Raw genomic sequence first — 19,454 nt, forward strand, 5'->3', positions numbered from 1 at the left:
ATATCAGGGTCCCCTTTGCTTGGTCTGGCAGGGTCACCAATGTTCATGAACCCGCCTAAGTCTAGCAGTGTTTGGGGTTCCCTTGCAGCCCCAGCTCCCGGAGCCTTGGGATCTGGGCTGTCCCTGCTTTTGGTTAAACAAAGTCAGGTCCCAGCCCTGGGGTTTGGGAAGAGAAGCTGGAAACAGGGGCCCCAGGAGGCTCTGGTGCCGGGAGAGCGGAGGGATCCCATCCTGCTTCTCACTGGACACAGGCCCTGGGTCCCCCGCGCTCGGCGTCCTGCCGAGATGGGTTGGCTTTTCTATGGCCTGCCGGGGCACTCACCCTCCGGGCGGCAGGACTCCTGGCTGGTGACCTGCAGAGCCGGGGCTGGAAGAGAGAGCAGACAGCAGTGACGGGGACAGGGCACAGTGAGACAGTGAGAGCTACCATGCAGCCAACTTACTGCATCTGAGTGCCAGGCAAGGGGTCCCTGTATAAACAGCCCCTGTGTCCCACCCCAGAGGCAGCTGCATCTCGGCACGAGTCAAGGAGTCCCTGTATAACCAACACCCATGCCCTGCCTCAGATGTGGCCAAATCTCAGTGCTGGGTGAGGGGTCCCTGTGCCTCACCCCAGCAGCAGTTGCTTCTTGGTGCCAGTTGAGGGGGTCCCTGTATAACCATCCCCCACGCCCCACCCCAGAGGCAGCTGCATCTCAGCACCAAACAAGGGGCCCCTGTATAAACAGACTCCACCACAGAGGAGCCGGTCCCAGATCGGGCCCAGAATCCCAGCAGTTAATTAGAGCTGCGTGTCAAGTGGGGATTTTGGCCAAGTCCCACAGGCGACGGTGCGATTCCCCCAGACTAGAGCCAGGTGTGTGCACCACGCAGCTCCGCTAGGCCTGGCTACACTGGTCATAGTCATGCCCCACCCCCCCAACAGCCCTGAGCTCCCAGCCAGACTCTGGAGGCTCAGCCCAGCTCTGTCTGGTTTCTCGCTGCACAGCGGCTGGTTTCAGCCTCTTGCGTTTTTACACAGTTCTGGGAGAGATAACCATGGCTCTGTAGCTGCTTCCCCATTCCCTGGTGCTTGGTGTCCCCACAGCACTGCTAGGTATTAATACATGATGTGTGGCTGTCACGGGCGTCTACACCGCAAGGGAGCCGCTCTCGGTTCCTGCACACATCATCACAAACTGTGTAATAGCCATGGAGGGGAGAGTGGCGTGGCTGGAGACTGCCCACTTCTCCAACGCCCCGGCTCCAGCACACAGTCATTGCATTACTCTAGCTATCCGAGTGACAAGATGGGGGAGGGCGTATCTTGTATTGGACCAACATCTGCTGGGGAGAGAGACAAGATTTCATAGACTATCAGGGTTGGAAGGGACCTCAGGAGGTCATCTAGTCCAACCCCCTGCTTAAGGCAGGACCTATCCCCAGACAGAGTTTTGCCCCAGATCCCTAAATGGCCCCCACAAGGATTGAACTCACAACCCTGGGTTTAGCAGGCCAACGCTCAAACCACTGAGCTATCCCTCCCCCCTTGGGCCCCACATAGCTCGTCTGCAGGGCTGGGAAAGGTACTGAGTGTCACAGCTAAACGCAAGGTGCAGCCGATTGTGTCACAGAAGGAGATACACAGACTGTAAGGGACCATGTGGGGTGAAGTGGCCAGTTAACACCCTAGCAAAGTCGGCTTCAGAACTTTTGGTCCCATGACTGGAGGGATGTTAATGGGCCATGTAACCTCGAATCGTCCCTGGCAATCTGGGTTAACTCTTTATGGTAAACAATCTGCGCCACCTTGTATTTAGCTATGACGCTGGGAGTACATTTCCCAGCCCTGAAGGAGAGCTCTGTGCCAGTCCTTGTCTCTCTCACCAATAGACGCTGGTCCGATCAAAGACATTACCTCACTCACCTCATCTCACTAATATCCTGGGATCCATATGGCTACAATGACACTGCAAATATCTATCTATCTATCTATCCATCTATCCCCATACACCCCATCTATCTATCCATCTATCCCCATACACCCCATCTATCTATCTATGCATCCCCACACCCCCTCTATCTATCCCCATACCCCCATCTATCTATCTATCTATCTATCTATCTATCCCCAGACACCTCCTCTATCTATCTCACCCCATACACTCCCCCTTTTGCTCTCTCTCCCCAGGCAGAGTAGGGTTCTGTCATGCCACATGGATCTTTCCCATCACTCCAACTCCCCCAGGTTCTCCCACACATACGTGTAGAACTCACACACACAGACATGCAGAGATTCACAGACACTCACTCGTACATGCACACACAGACAGGGACACGCACACACACACAGGGACACAGACGTGCACACATGGACATGCACACACGGACATGCACACGCATAGTGTACACACACAGGGACGCACACACACACACACACAGGGAGACACAAACATGCACACAGACACAGGGACACACACACAGGGACACGCATACACACACACATATGGACATGCATACACATAGAGTGTACACATAAACACAGGGACACAAACACACACAGGGACACACGGACACACACAGGGACATGCACACACACACACATACGCAGGGATACAAACATGCACGCACACACACACACAAGGACATGCATGCACAGACAGTGTACACACACACACACATACACAAACATGCAAGGACACACACACACATACACAAACACTCAGGGACACACACACACAGGGACACGCACACACACACACAGTGTACACGCAACATACGTACACAACACACACAGGGGCACACACACATGGACACGCACAGCTCCCCCGACCCCCGTGAAGGTGCGTGTTGGCCGCACACTCACCGAGCAGACACAGCCAGAGCCAGAGCGCCATCGAGGGATCCTGGGTGGTGTCTGTGCCAGGGGCTGAGGCAGAAGTGAAGCTCCCGTGTCTGTGCGTGACTGGGACTTCTCCTTTCCGCACCAGGGGTAGGAGCATCCTGTCCTGTCCTCCCCCCGCCCCCCGCTCTCTGCCATGACGCCCGGGCCAGCAGGGGAGAGTGTGAAACCCCCAGTCCCTCCCGCGCTGCGCTCCTGCCCCCACCTGCGTTGCTGCTCTCCGGACAGGACAGGCTGTGTGCCGGAGAGCAGGGGGCAGCCAGGGGCCGAGGGGTTCCCCATGTGGGTGCACAGCTGGGCTGGATCAGCAGGGCCAGGGAAGGGGGGATCACCTCTGTATCTGGCGTTAGTGAGACCAGTAATGGCCCAGCTCAGGTGTCCTCACTGCAAACAGGACAGGGACTAGCGGGGAGGGGTCGAAGAGCTACAAGAAGGATTTGGGGGGTGGGAACCTGCTGGGCAGGGAGAGGCTGAAGGAGCTCAGTGGACTCAGTGTCTCTGCCCAGAAGAGGGTCAGAGGAGCCGCAATCCCAGCCTCTGGGTACCCTGCCGGGGAAGGAGATTTCAAAGAGCAGGGGGCTCTGTGCTCTCCCGGCAGAGGCAGAGCCGGACCCACTGGCTGGAGCTTACCCCAGACAGATGCAGGCTGGGAAGAAGGGACAGATGTTTAGGGGACATGGAACATCTGGCCTAGGGGTGGGGGGGATTCTCCATTCTGGGGAGTCTGCACAGCACCATGGACGTCTCTGACAGCTCCGCTCTAGCTGGGCCAGGAGAGACGGGCTGGGGGCAGGGAGCACTGGGGGGGTTCTCGGGCCCGGGCGCTCTAGGGGGTCAGACTGAATGGACCCAACGATCCCTGTTGGCCTTGGGATCTATGCCACTGTGCTCCTCAGGGACGCGGTGCAGCCAGAGCCCCCTGCGAAAGCAGATTGAAGGCCACTGAAAACTGGGGGGCAAACAACCCCTGTGCCCCACCCCAGAGGCAGCTGCCTCACAGCAATCCCACAGCTTTTCTACAGGGTGCAATCCCTGTAGAAGTAGCAGAGTATGGAGAGTCCCCTCTGGCCTGGAGCATCTTTGTGTGACCCTTGTAAGGCCACCTACACCTGTGACCCCTCCTGTTGCTGTGAGGCAGCTGCCCTCCCTCCCCTGCCCAATCTGGCAGCTTCTTTCTCCATGGGAACCTGAGCAGCCAACGACCCCCCGGCTCCCCTCTCTGCAGAGCCCCCCCCCCCATAGACTAAGCTGGTGACCCCAGAGCCCCCAGACCCCAGCCAGAGCTTCCTCCCTCCCCCCAGAACACGAGCCAGTGAATCTCAGGGAACCAAGCCAGAGCTCCTGGGCCAGTGACCCCGGAGCATCCAGCCCCTCGTGGAATGTAGCAGCCCACTGCCTTGAACCCCCCGGCCTGCGCTGACAGACTCGGGCTCAGTGGGGCTCACCCTATGGCATTCAAATAGCTGTGGAGCCAGAGCTTTGACACTGTGGGTCGGTCGGGAGCTCGTGCTCTGAAACCCCCCCACCCCCTCTCCCTCCCTCTCCCTAGGCTCCAGAGTCTGCGCTCCAGCCCCAGCTCCAACGTCGACACCGTTATTTCTTGCGCAGAGCGTGAGTCCTACATGCAGGTAGGCCTGGCCTGACCTGAGTGTTTAAACACATGTGGGGAGGCCTCGTTCCTTGGAAGACAGGATTAGGGAGGTCAACAAGTCATCAGGCTGAAAACAGGATGTTTGTGCTACATAAGGTAAGTCAATAGGTCAGGAGGCTAAAATACAGAATGTGTGAGCCAGCTAAGATAAGAGGGAGAACACCCCGGGAACCATTTACTACAAACAAGATTACAATGGACAAGCTGAATTAGGGGTGTAGAGATGAGGTGGAGACAAGCATGGACAATGCGTGGACAGGGCATGCAGCACAGGGAGATCCCTGCAAAGTAACCAAGCCAATCCCACAACGGGGATCCCAAGCCAATCCCAAAATATGTGATGCGGTGTACAGTAAATGCAATGAGATGTGTGGGGATATGAAGGGAGAGGGTTTCTGTGTCACTTCGGAGCTGTGAAGTACCCTGCATCCACCCACCTGCATTAGACTCTGATCAACTCAGTGGCACGGCGGCATGCCAAACAAAGATCCCCGAGGGACGAAGGCTGGAGTCGAACTGAGCTCTCCGGACACTGAGTGGAAAGAGGTTTCGGAGGGAATCCCAACACCACAAGCCCGAGGCTGTAGATCCAGCCTGGGAAGCTCGCTGCTGCGGGCTGCGTAGACGTACTCCAGAGCACACCTGCCCCAGCTAGTGTCAGACAGGGAAGCAGGACTCGAGCCCCTGATGTGGTTCAGGGTGGAGATGGGAGGGGTCATTCCTGGAGCTCCCGTTTGGGCGCTGAATAACGATGGGGTGTGGTGACCTTGGCATGATCTGTAACTCTGAGCACAAGAGAGAAATGGACCCATAGCAAGAATGGGACCCATAGACCCTGCACAGAGTCCACGGGGACAGGTCTGAACTCCCCTCTCCCAGAGACACTCCTGGCCCCCCCACATCACCCCCACACAGTGGCACACACACAGTGACAGACACACACGTGCCCAGTGACCTGCACACAGTAACACCACATAGCTACACTCAGGTGCATGTGGTGTAGTGAAAACTGCATTCAAATTGTGGCTGTTGCTGTATATTTGAGGGTTTTTTCCTGGTCCTGCTGGCTGGCAGGGGGCTCTGCAGGGAAGCATGGATCTGGCTCTGGTGCAGCCGGTCTGCAGGGAGCAGCCTAGACAAGGTGGGGTGAGTTGGGTCTCTCCGCCTTAGGGAGCAGCCTGCTTTGTCGCACTCTGTTCCACTGTTCTGGATGCTGAGCCGGAAAGCCGTGTTATGCTGCCACCTTCCAGCCAGAGTCGTTCTGTTTGCTCTAATGCCTCTGTGTGTGCCGTGACCATAACAGTACCCGCGGCTCACACACTCCGAGCTACCCATACAAAGCCAGAGCGGAACTGCTGGGGGCTCCCTGTGTGCTGCATGTTTAACAAGGTGGTGGGAGAGTTATTGTTGCAGAGGACCAGGTGTGACCTCACCTAGGAGCCGGGACCCCCGGAAAACGGCCTGGAGATGGGGAACCCTAACAACTGGTGACCTGGAGACTAAGAGGCCCACCCCAGCTTGGCAGTCAGCCGGTTCTGGCCAGTGGGAGGACAATGGGCTGAAGAGAGAGGACTCCAGTGACCTGACCAACCAGTTCTAGCTAGAGGGAACAAACGACTGAAGAGAGAGGGCCCCAGCGACCTGTTTACCTGGGATGGAAGACAAAGGACAGGGGAGGAGCTGTTGGGGCCTTGTGATATCTGATGCCCAGCTGGAAAGCGCAGGGTCTCTGGCCTTGAGAGAGAGATCAGGCAAAGCCCACCTGGATGGTGGCAGATGACAGAACAAGGAGCAATGATCTCAAGTTGCAGTGGGGGAGGTTTAGGTTGGATATTAGGAAACACTGTTTCACTAGGAGGGTGGTGAAGCACTGGAATGGGTTACCTAGGGAGGTGGTGGAATCTCCATCCTTAGAGGTTTTTAAGGCCCGGCTTGACAAAGCCCTGGCTGGGATGATTTAGTTGGTGTTGGTCCTGCTTTGACTAGGGGAGTGGACTAGATGACCTCCTGAGGTCTCTTCCAACCCTAATATTCTATGATTTTATGATGCAGGAGAGGCTTAGATGTACTGTGCTGAGGGAGGCCAGGCCTGAGGGCCCTGAGAGTTTCCTATGCTGTGTTCAGATGCTCAATAAACCCTCCTGTTTTACACTGGCCGAGAGTCCCTCCTGTCTAGAGAGCAGGGTTGCATTATTCCCTCTGGGAGTGGAGGCCCCGGGGGTCCAGAGCGAGTGGACTCCCTGAGGGGGCCCACAGCGAAAGACAGGCATGCTAAGACTCAGAGAGGTGCGGTTCCAGGAGGCGGAGGAGCTTAACCCCCGAGAGAGAGTGGACCCCCAAAAGGGCTGTCACATTGAAAAGGGTTTCCCCCCAGCGACTGCACGGGGCCAAGAACGGGCACAACCTGTGAGCCAGGGCCAACGTGGTAGCAGAGGATGGTTTGTGGATGTACCCTGTAGACAATGGGCTGCGAGCGCAGGCACTTTGCAGTGAGCGTCTGCAAGCGATAAAATGAGGGAATTGAAGGAACCAGCGCGGAAATAGCCTATAACCAGCTCCGTAAGAGGGACCTGTGCAGGGAGAGAGGGCTGAGCACTGGGAGGCTCACCCAGGAGCAGTCGATTGCTCGGCTGGTAGAGAGTGACCAGTCTGATGACCAAGTTCCAGAACTCAGCGGGGCTTCCGGGATGCCCGGAGAACCTGAGAGTAGCAGGGGGCAATTGGGGTAGTGGCAGGGGGTCCACTGGACCCAGTTCCCCAGCCAGGAGGGGGTCTTCCCACCTGGGTACCCCCCAGTGGATGAGAAGAGATGGAAACTGGAGCGGAGAGTGAAGGAGCTGGAGCTCGAGGAGTGGAGGCTAGCTGACCTCCAGCTCATATTTTCACTGCTCCGAGTGGAGAGGCCAGCCAAGAGGGCCTGCCGCGGGGGTAAGTGGGGAAGGGCCCCGAGATGCCAGTTCTGCAGGGAATCTAGACACCAAACTGCTGCCCCAGTTTAAGGAGGGTGGGGGGGATATTGATTCCTACCTTGCAGCCTTTGAGAAGGCTTGTGATCTGAACTACATTGACCCCACAGACAGGCTCCGCTGTCAAACCCCCCTGCTGGGTCCCAAGGCCATAGAGATGTTCAGCCAAATGGATGGTACTGAGATGGGGGACTATGACCTGTTCAAACAGGCTTTGCCGCTGAAGTTTGAACTGACCCCCAAGGCATACAGGAAATGATTCCGGGGCGTACGCAAAACCTCAAGCGTCACCTACAAGGAGGTCGCCAACCTGCTGGGGGAATATCTCTGCAAGTGGAGAAAGGGGACAGGAGCCACTACTGTCGAGGACATGTATGACCTGGTGGGGTTGCAGTAGCTGTATGACATCTACCCTCCAAACCTTAAGATGTGGTTAGTGGACCAGAAGCCCAAAAATCTGCGCACAGTGGATGAGTTTGTGGACAGCAGATCAGTGGGGAGGGGAGGAGGGAGACCCACATTGGGGACTCAGAAGGGGAGTCACCCAGAGACCTCTCAAAGGTGGGACTCCAGGAAGCCCAACTCAGGGGTGCCCGTGAAGGCCAGGGCGGGCCGACCCACCTCGCGGGACTTGAGGGACCTGAAATGTAATTACTGTGGCTAAGAAGGACCAAGGGTGGTGTCATGCCCAAAGACACAGGAAATTTTCGCCCAGGAGAACCCTTGAAGGGTTAACAGGCGAAGGGGAGACAACCTGTGAAACAAGTTGACAGAGTGAGCTGGGAACCCGTCACCCACGGGGGGCAGAGCTGTCCAGGGGAGGGGGGAAGGCAGACGGGATTTCCCTCCAAGCCCAGCAGATATGTTTGCTTGTGATTCCTAGGCTCAGGCCCCTCTGATCCCCAGTGGGAGTGGCAGGTGTGGGTCATTGGGGAGACATTCACGGAGTGAAGCGATTCTGGGACCGAGACTCTTGTGGGTGTGATGCAACCTCACCAGCTGCGGAGGGGCCGTGTAACTTGGGGGGAGGCTCCCAGATGGCAGCCGTTCACCTGGGGTTCCTGTACAGGCACAGGAAGGATCAGCGTGCAGGGCTGTTAGCTGGGGTCCTTCAGCACATGAGCTTTGATGTATTCTTGGGAAGTGACTGTGTCTCTTAAAGACAAGATCCGGACCCTGTGCCAGTAATGGCCAAAGAGCTGAACCCAGAGATCAGAAGGTGGAAAGGGCAGTGAGCATGTGAATGGCCCATAAATGGCCTAGCCGCAGGGAGGGGGGTACTTCCCCCCCAGCTAGTAGCACCAGGGAAGAACTGCGAAGCTCCGGTTACCTGCCTGTCTGTACCCAGCCCCTGGAGCTGAATGGGACAACAGCCCTGCACAGGGGAGAGGTGGCTCACACTGACTCTGATGCGGCAACCAAAACAGTGGGCTCGCTCTCTACCCTCACTAGGACACGGGTGCTGGAGGTGGCTGGACCCCCAGTTAAGATCCTGTAGCGAGAACACATCTCAATGGGCCCCCCAAAGAGTTTGGGGTGCATGATCAGCTCCCTGCAGAGGTGCTGATGGGAGATGGACTGAAGAACTGGCCAGACAGTGCCCTAGTCCCTGCCTGTGGCTGAGGTCAGGGAGGGCCACTTGGCCTGGAACCGACAATCCACCCATCACAGGGGCGTGGAGCCTCTGATGGGGGAAGTGAGTTGCCAGGGTGTAACGACGCAGCCTCTGGCGGGACACAACTGAGAGTATCAATTAAGGACAAATTGCTTAGAGCAGGGCAGTCACAGCCCAAGGGACTTCGGTTTTACCCGACTGGCTAACCAGAAGGCATATAAGCAATTCCCTCAGATACTCCAGTTCCCTTGTATCACCATCGGCACTGCTCCTTATGGGGATGAATGGTTATGAAAACCAATACCCCAGTAAAAGAAAAAAGGTTCTCCTGATCCCAAAGGACCAAGCCCCAGACCCAGGCCAATACACAAGTCAGATCTTACCCCCAAATCATGCTGTTGCCAATCCTTTAGAATCTAAAATGTAAAGGTTTATTCACAAAAAGAAAGAAATACAGATGAGAGCTAAAATTGGTTCAATGGAATCAATTACATACGGTAATGGCAAAGTTCTTGGTTCAGGCTTGTGGCAGTGATGGAATAAACTGCAGGTTCAAATCAAGTCTCTGGAATACATCCCCAGCTGGGATGGGTCATTCAGTCCTTTGTTCAGAGCTTCAGTTTGTAGCAAAGTTCCTCCAGAGGTAAGAAGCAGGATTGAAGACAAAATGGAGATGATGCAGCTGCCTTTTATAGTCCTTTTGCCATGTGGCTTGTGCTTCCTTTGTTCCAAACACAAGCTGCCCAGCACGTGGCATAGAAAAACCTTAGAGTTCTGTCCATAGACATGTCCCTGCATGCCTTGCGGAGTCACAAGGTGTATCTGCTTTCTCTCAATCGGTCAGTTGTACAGCTGATGGTCTTTAATGGGCCATCAAGTAGGCTAGACAGTGCTGATACCAAATTGTCTGGGGTGTCACCCAGAAGCATAGCAGAAGTTTGAAATACAGACAGTATAGAGCCAATACTTATAACTTTAAATACAAAAATGATACATGCATACAGATAGCATAATCAGAACCAGCAAATCAGAACCTTTTCATAGACACCTTACTTGCGCTCCTTTGTACAAGATTTGGTGCCACTATAGGACCTTGGTTACAACAATGGTCTATACGGTCATAGTTCGTGTCAATAACGTCAAACAGGGACAGGGCTTAACAGGGCTGAGACCAAGGCCTTGTCCCGAGGTGAGAAAACTAATGCACAGCAATGAGGGCTGAATTCTAGACCTAGCCACAGAAGGATCCCTCCTGGAAGAAGCGGTGGGCCCTGGTGTTGCAAGATCCTGGGAAAGGATCCAAGTGAGAGAAGGGACCCGGTACCAGGAAAGGGCTCCCTGAGAGAAAACTGAACTTGGGGGATCAGAGGGTAAAGGAAGTGGGAGCCAGGTCCTTTCGCTAGCCCATTTCGCTCAGGGTAGTGTATAAGCCAGGAAAGTTCCCGCAATAGCGGGACCATTCCCCTGCTTACATATGGAAGGAAAAGGAGGGGACCCCTGGACTTGATGAGAAACAAATGGGGAATCGGTGGTGGATTCTGAACTATCGTTCTGGGGAAAGCTCTCTGAGCTCATGGGTTTGGCCAGGAAGAACATAGCCGGGGCCCAGGAACGGCAAACGGGCTGGCACGACAATGTGCCAGTACGACAATGTGCCTGATCGGAGAGCAAAAGAGGGGTCTCCGCTCAGTGCGAAGAGCCCTGTGAAATCAGCCACCAGCTGAAGGAGGTGAGTTATGTGCTGGAGATGCCCAATTGGGCAATTGTACCATGTCGACATAATGAAGCTGTACTTTGCCAGGGAGACTGTTGGTGTGACCGTGTGTGTGGGCAGGGGAAGGAGAAGGGGAAAGGGAATCTCTCTCCTGAGCCAGGAGCTGACCTCCTGCTGAAATAACTTCCCCTCTCTGACCAGATAACCCCTGTCCCCCGGCTGAGATCAGAGGGGCTGCGTTGGTACCCGCAGCCAGGCACCAACTGGCCTGGGCTCACTAATCGAGCTGTCCCTGGGGGGAGGGGAGGTGTTCCCCATTCACAGTCACTGGGGAAACAGCCCGGGATCCGGAGAGAGAGGACAGTGACATGCTGGCATTAGGGGTGATCCAGCCCCTGGGACTCACCCATGGTGCTGGTCCCCAAGTAAGACGAGTCAATCAGACCCGGTGTGCACTATTGAAGCTCAATGCTGTCACCATGTTTGACGCCTGCCCCATGCCCAGGACTAACAAAATCCTAGACAAGGGGGGGAGGGGGCGTTACCTCACTATTGTGAATCTCACCAGGGCCTACTGGCAGGTGGCTTTGGACCCAGTTGCCAGGTTGAAATCTGCTCCCATCGCCCCACAGGGCTCTGAGTTCCTGGTCCTACCTTTCGGCCTCAAGGGGGCACCTGCCACCTCCCAGTGCCTGGGGAATCAGTTACTGGGGGCGGTGGAGGACGGTGCCTGGCTACATTTATGATATCTGTGTCTTCAGCCTGACCTGGGAGAACTGTGTGTCCCAGTGAAGAGGGGGCTGGGATGCCTCCAGGATGCAGGACAGATGATAGAGGCCGGAAAGGGTAAAATGAGGATGGCAGAGGTGTCGTACCTGGGCCACAAGGTGAGAAGCAGCTGCCTAAAGCCAGAGCCAGCCAAGGTGAAGGCAGCCAGAGATTGGCCCATTCCTCAATCCAAGACACAGGCCCAGGCCTCTAATGGGATGGCAGGGTACTACTGAAGGTTTGTACCCCACTTTAGCTCCCATTACAAAGATTGGTAAATTGGACAAGCCAGACAAGATGGTCTGGACCGAGCAGTGCCAAGGGGGTGCTCTGTGCACTGAAGGAGGCTCTAACCCAGGGGCTGGTGCTGGTAAACCCAGACTTTGACAAACCCTTTATAGTGTTCACCGACACCTCCTCAGACGCAGGGCTGGGCGCAGTGCTGATGCAGGCCAATCCGAAGGCCAGTCCATTGTGTACCTGAGTAAGAAGCTGCTCCTCCAGGAGCAGAACTACGCGGCAATAGAGAAGGAATGCCTGGCCCTGGGATGGGATCTTAAAAAGCTACAGCCGTATCTCTTTGGGCGACGCTTTATGGTGTACACTGACCACTCGCCCTGACGTGGCTGCACCGGATGAAAGGGGCTAATGCCAAACTCCAAGGGTGGAGTCTGATCTGCCAGGGTGATCAGATGGGGGTGTCCATGTTAAGAAGGGCGCGACTGTTATAGATGATGCTGGGTCCCGGAGAGGGGGGCCTGAACTTCCCCAGGTCACTGGCTGGAGTGACCCCGCTCAGTTCAAAACGAAGTTGGGGATTTTTGTAGTGTTCTACATGAATAGCGTGTGCGCGTCTCAGTTTCCCTGTGTGCTGCATGTTTAACAAGGTGGTGGGAGAGAGTTTATTTTTGCAGAGGACCAGGTGCGACCTTGCTTAGCAGCGGGACCAGGGCCGTCCTTAGGCATACGCAGCTGCGAAGGGCACCATGAAATTTGGGCACCATATTGCCCCAAATTTCATGGTGCCCTAGGCAGCTGCGTGCTGCATATGCGGCAGCACCAGCCCCGGTGACCAGCCCTATCCCTCGGCCAACGCCCCCTGCAAGGGGCAGGGCCGTCCCTGGGGGGCGGGGGCCCGGACAACTCCCTCTGCCCTGCCTCTTACCCTTCCCCCTGCTCCGCCCCCAGCCCGCCCCCATTCCACCTCTTCCCCCAGCGACCCCGCACTCACCAGCAGCGGCGGGAAGTGGAGCAACACGGCCCCAGCCCGCTCTACTCCGCCAGCTCCCAGCCACGGCGCTCTGCTTCCCGCCGCCAGTGAGTGTGGGGAAAGGATTGCTCCCTGCACTCACCGGCAGTGGGAAACAGAGCACTGCAGCTGGGAGCTGGAGGAGTAGAGCGGGCTGGGGCCAGGCTGCTCCGCTTCCCACCTCTGCCAGTGAGTGTGGGGGGGAATCCCTTCCCCCAAGCCCCCTCCCCCAAGCGACACGGCTGGGCTCAGGGTGAGGGAAGCGGAGCGGGCTGCTCCCAGCCCCCTGCTAATCCCCTGGGCCACTCTGGGCCTGTGGGGCCCCCAAAAGTGGCCCCCCACAGCTCCTGCCTCCAAGAGCCTGTGGGAGAGGGGGAGCCTGGGGCCCCACACAGCCCCCCATGGGGGGGGGCTGCGTAGGGCACCCAAATGGCTAGGGACGGCCCTGGCCGGGACCCCCAGACAATGGCATGGAGATGCAGAACCCTAACAACTGGTGACCTGGAGACTAAGAGGCCCATCGCAGCTTGACAGTCAGCTGGTTCTGGCCAGTGGGAGGACAATGGGCTGAGGAGAGAGGACCCCAGCGACCTGTTTACCTGGACGGAAGACAAAAGACAGGGGAGGAGCTGTTGGAGCCCATGATATCCAATGCCCAGCTGGAAAGCGCAGGGTCTCTGGCCTTGACAGAGAGAGCAGGGAGAGCCTACCTGGAGGCAGGGGAGACTTAGATGTGCTGTGCTAAAGGAGGCCAGGCCGGAGGCCCTGAGAGTTTCCTGTGCTGTGTTCAACGCTCAATAAACCCTCCTGTTTTACGCTGGCTGAGAGTCCCTCCGGTCTAGAGAACAGGGTTGCATTATTCCCTCTGGGAGTGGAGGCCCTGGGGGTCCAGAATGAGTGGATTCCCTGAGGGAGCCCACAGGGAGAGGCAGGCGTGCTAAGGCTCAGAAAGGTGCGGTTCCAGGAGGCGGAGGGACTTAAGGGAGAGTGGACCCCTGAGAAGGGCTGTCACACTGAAGGGAGTTCCCCACAGGGACTGTACATGGCCAAGAGTGGGCACGACCTGTGAGTCTGTGACAAGATGTTTGTGAGCGAGTGGTACCAAGGCTGGCTCCAAGCAGCCCTCCCCCCACCCCTATGGCTACCCCACAGAGGGGTCCCAAGAGATATGGGGCTCTCAGCTCTGAGCACGGCAGCTCCGCCGTACTGCTCCTGTTGTCCTCGGGTCAGTTCTGGCTGCTGACAACCCCGCTAGGGCACTGGGTTACAAAAGAGGTATGATAGATTTTTGTTACCAATCTGCCTGGGCCACAGTTGATCAGGCTGGGCCACGGGATCTTTTTTTTTTTTTTTGAGCGGGGGGAGGAGATGACGAGTCACACCAAGTGTCTAAATTTTAAAGCTTTATTGATAAAATAATAAAATCACAGCAGAGAATGCTGGGAACGCTCCCACGTCACTCAGGGGAAGAAAGAAAGTGTTAGCGCCTCAAGCCCTAACCCACTTTCATGCTCACACACGCACGACCCAGACTGGCCAAGTCTGGGTGTAACGTCAGAAGAAGGGGGTGGGGAAGGTGGATGGGAGTGCTGTCCTGGGCCCAGGTTGTCCAAGAATCTGCTGTGCTCTCCGAATTGCTCCAGCTCTCAGGAGGGTTTTAAGTCCTGGGATCCTTTGGGGGTGTTCCATTCCGCGACCTCTGTTCCTGGTGCTCTTTATGCCAGTCCAAACCGGCTTTCTGTGGTCTCCTCGACTTTCTCCAAAACACACCAGCTAGACTCTGTTGTGCTCTTTGTTTTCCTCTGTGCTGGCCTTCGCTTGCCTCGCTTGTTATGGGCTGGCTCTGCAGGTCGGTGTCTATTCAGTTGAATCTTCCTTTCTCATGGTTGGTCTGTGGATTCTGGGCCCCCCTCTTTCTTGGCCGGCAGCCGAGAGTCAGATGTGTGCTGTGGCCTTGAGCTTAGCTTCGGACTGAGCTTGCTAGCTGCAATGTTGAGTTAACCTGTTCTCTGCTTTCTTCTTTCTCCCCCCGCCCTTCTCAGCCTCTCGTAAACCTGCAGAGGAATCTTCCACTCTCCACTCACACCTTTAACCCTTCCCAGCATGCTTTGTGATGCTTGCAACAGTGTTAGTCACATACAATGCTGATCTGCCCTCTCCATGGGACCCCCATGGGTCCTTGGGGCTGTGACAGGAGAAATGTCTTAATTCACACGTGAAACAGCTGAGCCAAGCGGGCTTGAAAACCTGATCTCGGAGCTAAGCCCTGGTGTTTCAAATTTCAGCCCCCAGGGATACAGCTTGATGTGCAGGCTATCAGCTGGGGGGGGGGGGGGGGAAAGCAGGGACATACCCTGCACAATGAGGCTGCAGCCTTCAGAGGCTGTCCTGAGTCAGATGAGGGCAGCCCCAATGCCAGTGATAACTGTGATCCGGCATCGGGAAAGTGCTCTCCTGGGGACAGCTGTTTGGTTAAACCTCCTTTAAGCTTTGGGTTTCGGGGCACAGACACCTCGGCAATAAGCCCAAGAGGAAATGATGCAGAGGTGGTATGACCCGTGCGCTGGCATGGGATAAAAACAAGCACAACTAAGACTGAAGTCGTGTGGGCCAGTCTGGGGTTCCCAGGGAAACCGGACCCAGAGATTAACAAGTGAAGTTAAACCAGACTGACCGGCTGGGCCGTAGAAGCCAGCGAGCTGGAGGGTGAGCTCAGTGGGGGCTCTGGGAGAGGGGAGACTGACGTCTCAGGTGCTGTATACGACAACCGGATGCTCCTGAGACTGACAGCCCCAGAGACAGTGGCATGGACAGTATCAAGATGGCAGGTTCGGTGCCAATGGGGTTGAGCGGAGTCATCTTTGCGCCAGAAGAGGAGCTCCGTGAAGAGACAGATTGTGAAACGAAAGGAGTAGGATGGCTGACAAACTCCAGGCAGCGCGACGTCGCTGGGCCGCACACGCACGCAGGTGGGGGAAAGGGAGCTGGTGATGATAGCCCGGCTGGAGAGGCCGGCAGAGGAGACCTGAGGAAAGTTGAGGAAGCGATGACAGGATTGCATCAAAGGCAGGTGGACCTCAGTGCCGCCTCGGACAGATGAAGCTGGCCTGACCCCAGGGAAGAAGAAGGAGAGTGTCGGAGCAGTGAAATATCGTGATCCTTGGTGGGGGCTAAAGGCCAACAGGACTGGACTTGACACACCCTGAGTGAAGAGTCCCCCACAACCTCTGCCTGGCTAATGAACTTTGGCCAGAGGAGGACGGGGTGACTTCCTGTGGGGAGGAGCGAGGGCTTGGGGGCAAGGACGCTGCCCAGGGGGCAAGGACGCTGCTCAGTGAGCTCTGGCAGGGACGGGGTCTGGCACCTGCCCAGCACCCCAGAGCTGTCATTGCTGAAGCTGCATTAATAGGCGAGAGCCCAGACCAGTGCCGGGGTGAGAGGTGACAGAGCAGCCAGAGACGGTGCAGAGCCAGGGGCGGGTGAGACCGGCACGTGGGCGGATGGGGGTGATGGTGCAGAGATGGCACTGTGGCTATGGGTGGTGGTGCAGCGAGAGGAGACGATTCATTCGCTGGCTCCTCTGCCCCTCTCCCTGCCTACCCATGTTCTGCCTCCCCCTCCCCCACCTGCCTCCTTCACCCCACGGCTGCAGATGGACCTACCCGAGTGCACTCCTGGACTTTGGGACTTCACCAGCTGCAGACAATGAATCATGACACTGGGGCACCAGAGGGGAAAGGAGGAGAGTGAGGGGTCATAAGAGCAGCCACACTGGGTCCGACCAAAGGTCCATCTAGCCCAGTATCCTGTCTTCTGACAGTGGCCAATGCCAGGTGCCGCTGAGGGAATGAACAGAACAGGTTATCAAGTGATCCATGCCCTGCCACCCATTCCCAGGGACACCATCCCTGCCCATCCTGGCTGATAACCATTGATGGAGCTATCCTCCATGAATTTATCTAGTTCTTTTTTGAACCCTGTTATACTCTTGGCCTTCACAACATCCTCCGGCAAAGAGTTCCACACGTTGACTGTGCGTTGTGTGAAAAAATACTTCCTTTTGTTTGTTTTAAACTTGCTGTCTATTAATTTCATTGGGTGACCCCTAGTTCTTGTGTTATGAGAAGGAGTAAATAACACTTCCTTATTTACTTTCTCCACACCCGTCATGATTAAATGCTGCAGTGTTGGGCTGCTGTGGTGTTTTCCCTGCCACAGGGATGTTAAATTTAATTATATTATGGTCACTATTACTAAGCAGTCCAGCTATATTCACCTCTTGGACCTGATCCTGAGCTCCACTTAGGACTAAATCTCCTCAAAAATTATTGACTCTCCTCTGGTGGGTTCCATGACCAGCTGCTCCAAGAAGCAGTCATTTAAGGTGTCAAGAAATTTTATCTCCGCATCACGTCCTGAGATGACATGTACTCAGTCAATATGGGGATAATTGAAATCCCCCATTATTACAGAGTTTTTTATTTTAATAGCCTCTCTAATCTTCCTGAGCATTTTACAGTCACTATCACCATCCTGGTCAGGTGGTCGGTAATATATCCCTACTGCTATATTCTTATTATTAGAGCATGGAATTACTATCCATAGAGATTCTATGGTACAGTTTGGTTTATTTACAATTTTTACTTCATTTGATTCTACGCTTTCTTTTACATATAGTGCCCCTCCTCCACCAGCACGACCTGTTCTGTCCTTCCGATTTTGTGCCCTGGAATTACTGTGTCCCATTGATTATCCTCATTCCACCAAGTTTCTGTGATGCCTATTATATCAATAGCCTCATTTAATACGAGGCACTCTAGTTCACCCATCTTATTATTTAGACTTCTAGCATTGGTATATAAAGACTTTAAAAAATTGTCACTTTTTAAGTACATGGTGTAATTGAATGGAACTTTTTTCATTTGACTGCTTCTCATCAGATCCTACCTGTATTTCATCATCTTCCCTCCTCTCCTCCTTATGAGGACATAGAGAATCTTCATTAATAGATCCTCCCCTAACGGATGTCTCTGTCCGAACCATGTGCTCCTCCGCTCCTGTTGGCTTTCCCCCAGCCCTTAGTTTAAAAACTGCTCTATGACCTTTTTAATGTTAAGTGCCAGCAATCTAGTTCCATTTTGGTTTAGGTGGAGCCCATCCTTCCTTTATACTTTCCCAAAAGTTTCCCCAGTTCCTAATAAATCTAAACCCCTCCTCCCTACACCATCATCTCATCCATGCATTGAGACCCTGCAGTTCTGCCTGTCTAACTGGCCGTGCGTGTGGAACTGGAAGCATTTCAGAGAATGCCACCATAGAGGTCCTGGACTTCAATCTCTTACCTAGCAGCCTAAATTTGGCCTCCAGGATCTCTCTCCTATCCTTCCCTATGTCGTTGGTACCTACATGTACCACGGCCACCAGCTCCTCCCCAGCACTACGCATAAGTCTATCTAGGTGTCTCGAGAGATCCGCAACCTTCGCACCAGGCAGGCAAGTCACCGTACGATTCTCCCGGTCATCACAAACCCAGCTATCTATGTTTCTAATGATTGAATTGCCCATTACTAATACCTGTCTCTTCCTAATAACTGGAGTTCCCTCCCCCGGAGAGGTAACCTCAGTGCGAGAGGATACCACAACATCATCTGGAATGAGGGTCCCAACTATGGGGTCGTTTCCCTCTGCTCCAGTTGGATGTTCTCCTTTCCTGAGACTTTCATTCTCCTCAACAGCACAGAGGCCGTCAGACCAGAGGTGGGACCGTTCTACTGTGTCCCAGAAAGTCTCATCTATGTACCTCTCTGTCTCCCTTAGCTCCGCCAGTTCAGCCACTCTGGTCTCCAAAGCCCGTATACAATCTCTGAGGGGCAGGAACTCCTTGCACCGAATGCACACATACGCCACCCGCCCATAGGGCAGGTAATCATACATGCTGCATTGGGTGCAATAAACTGGGTAGCCCCCAATCTGTTGCTGGACTTCTGCCTGCTTTATCTTTATACTCCTGACGCTTGTTCCTTTGTTGTTTTGTTTTTATCAGGGGGTGTTTTTGGCTTTAAGTTTACATAGGGTTACCATTCGTCTGGATTTACCCAGACATGTCCTCCTTTTTGTGTTAAAAATAGCGTCCGGGGGGGAATTTGTAAATCACTAAAAATGTCTGGGATTTCCCCCCCAGGCAGAGCGAGGCGCGGCTGGGAGGGCTGCAGGAAATTCAGCTGCTCGCATGGGCTGGGCTGTAGAGCTCCTCCTCCCCGCCCCCCCCCCTGCATTCTGAGCCGGACGGCCTGCCGGGCCGTTTGCATCGGCCTCGGCAGCCCCTCCTCCCCGGCAGCCCAGCGCCCCGCTCCGGCAGCACTGTGCGGGGGCAGGGACCGGGTTGTGTGTTGCGCTGGGGAGCGCAGCCACGTGTCCGGCTCCGCACAGAGCCCAACACCATGTTCTGAGTGGCAGGGTAAGGGGGCCAGGGGGCAGGAGAAGGGGCAGGGAGATTTTGGAGGGGGCAGTCAAGAGATGGGGGGGTCGGGAGTTCGTGGGGGGCTTTTTGGGGGGGGTGGAGAAGGTTTTGGGCAGTCAGGGTACAGGTAGGGGGTAGGGTCCTGGGGGG

This window comes from Trachemys scripta, chromosome 16 (assembly GCF_013100865.1).
Source record: "Trachemys scripta elegans isolate TJP31775 chromosome 16, CAS_Tse_1.0, whole genome shotgun sequence".
Lineage (NCBI taxonomy): Eukaryota > Metazoa > Chordata > Testudines > Emydidae > Trachemys > Trachemys scripta.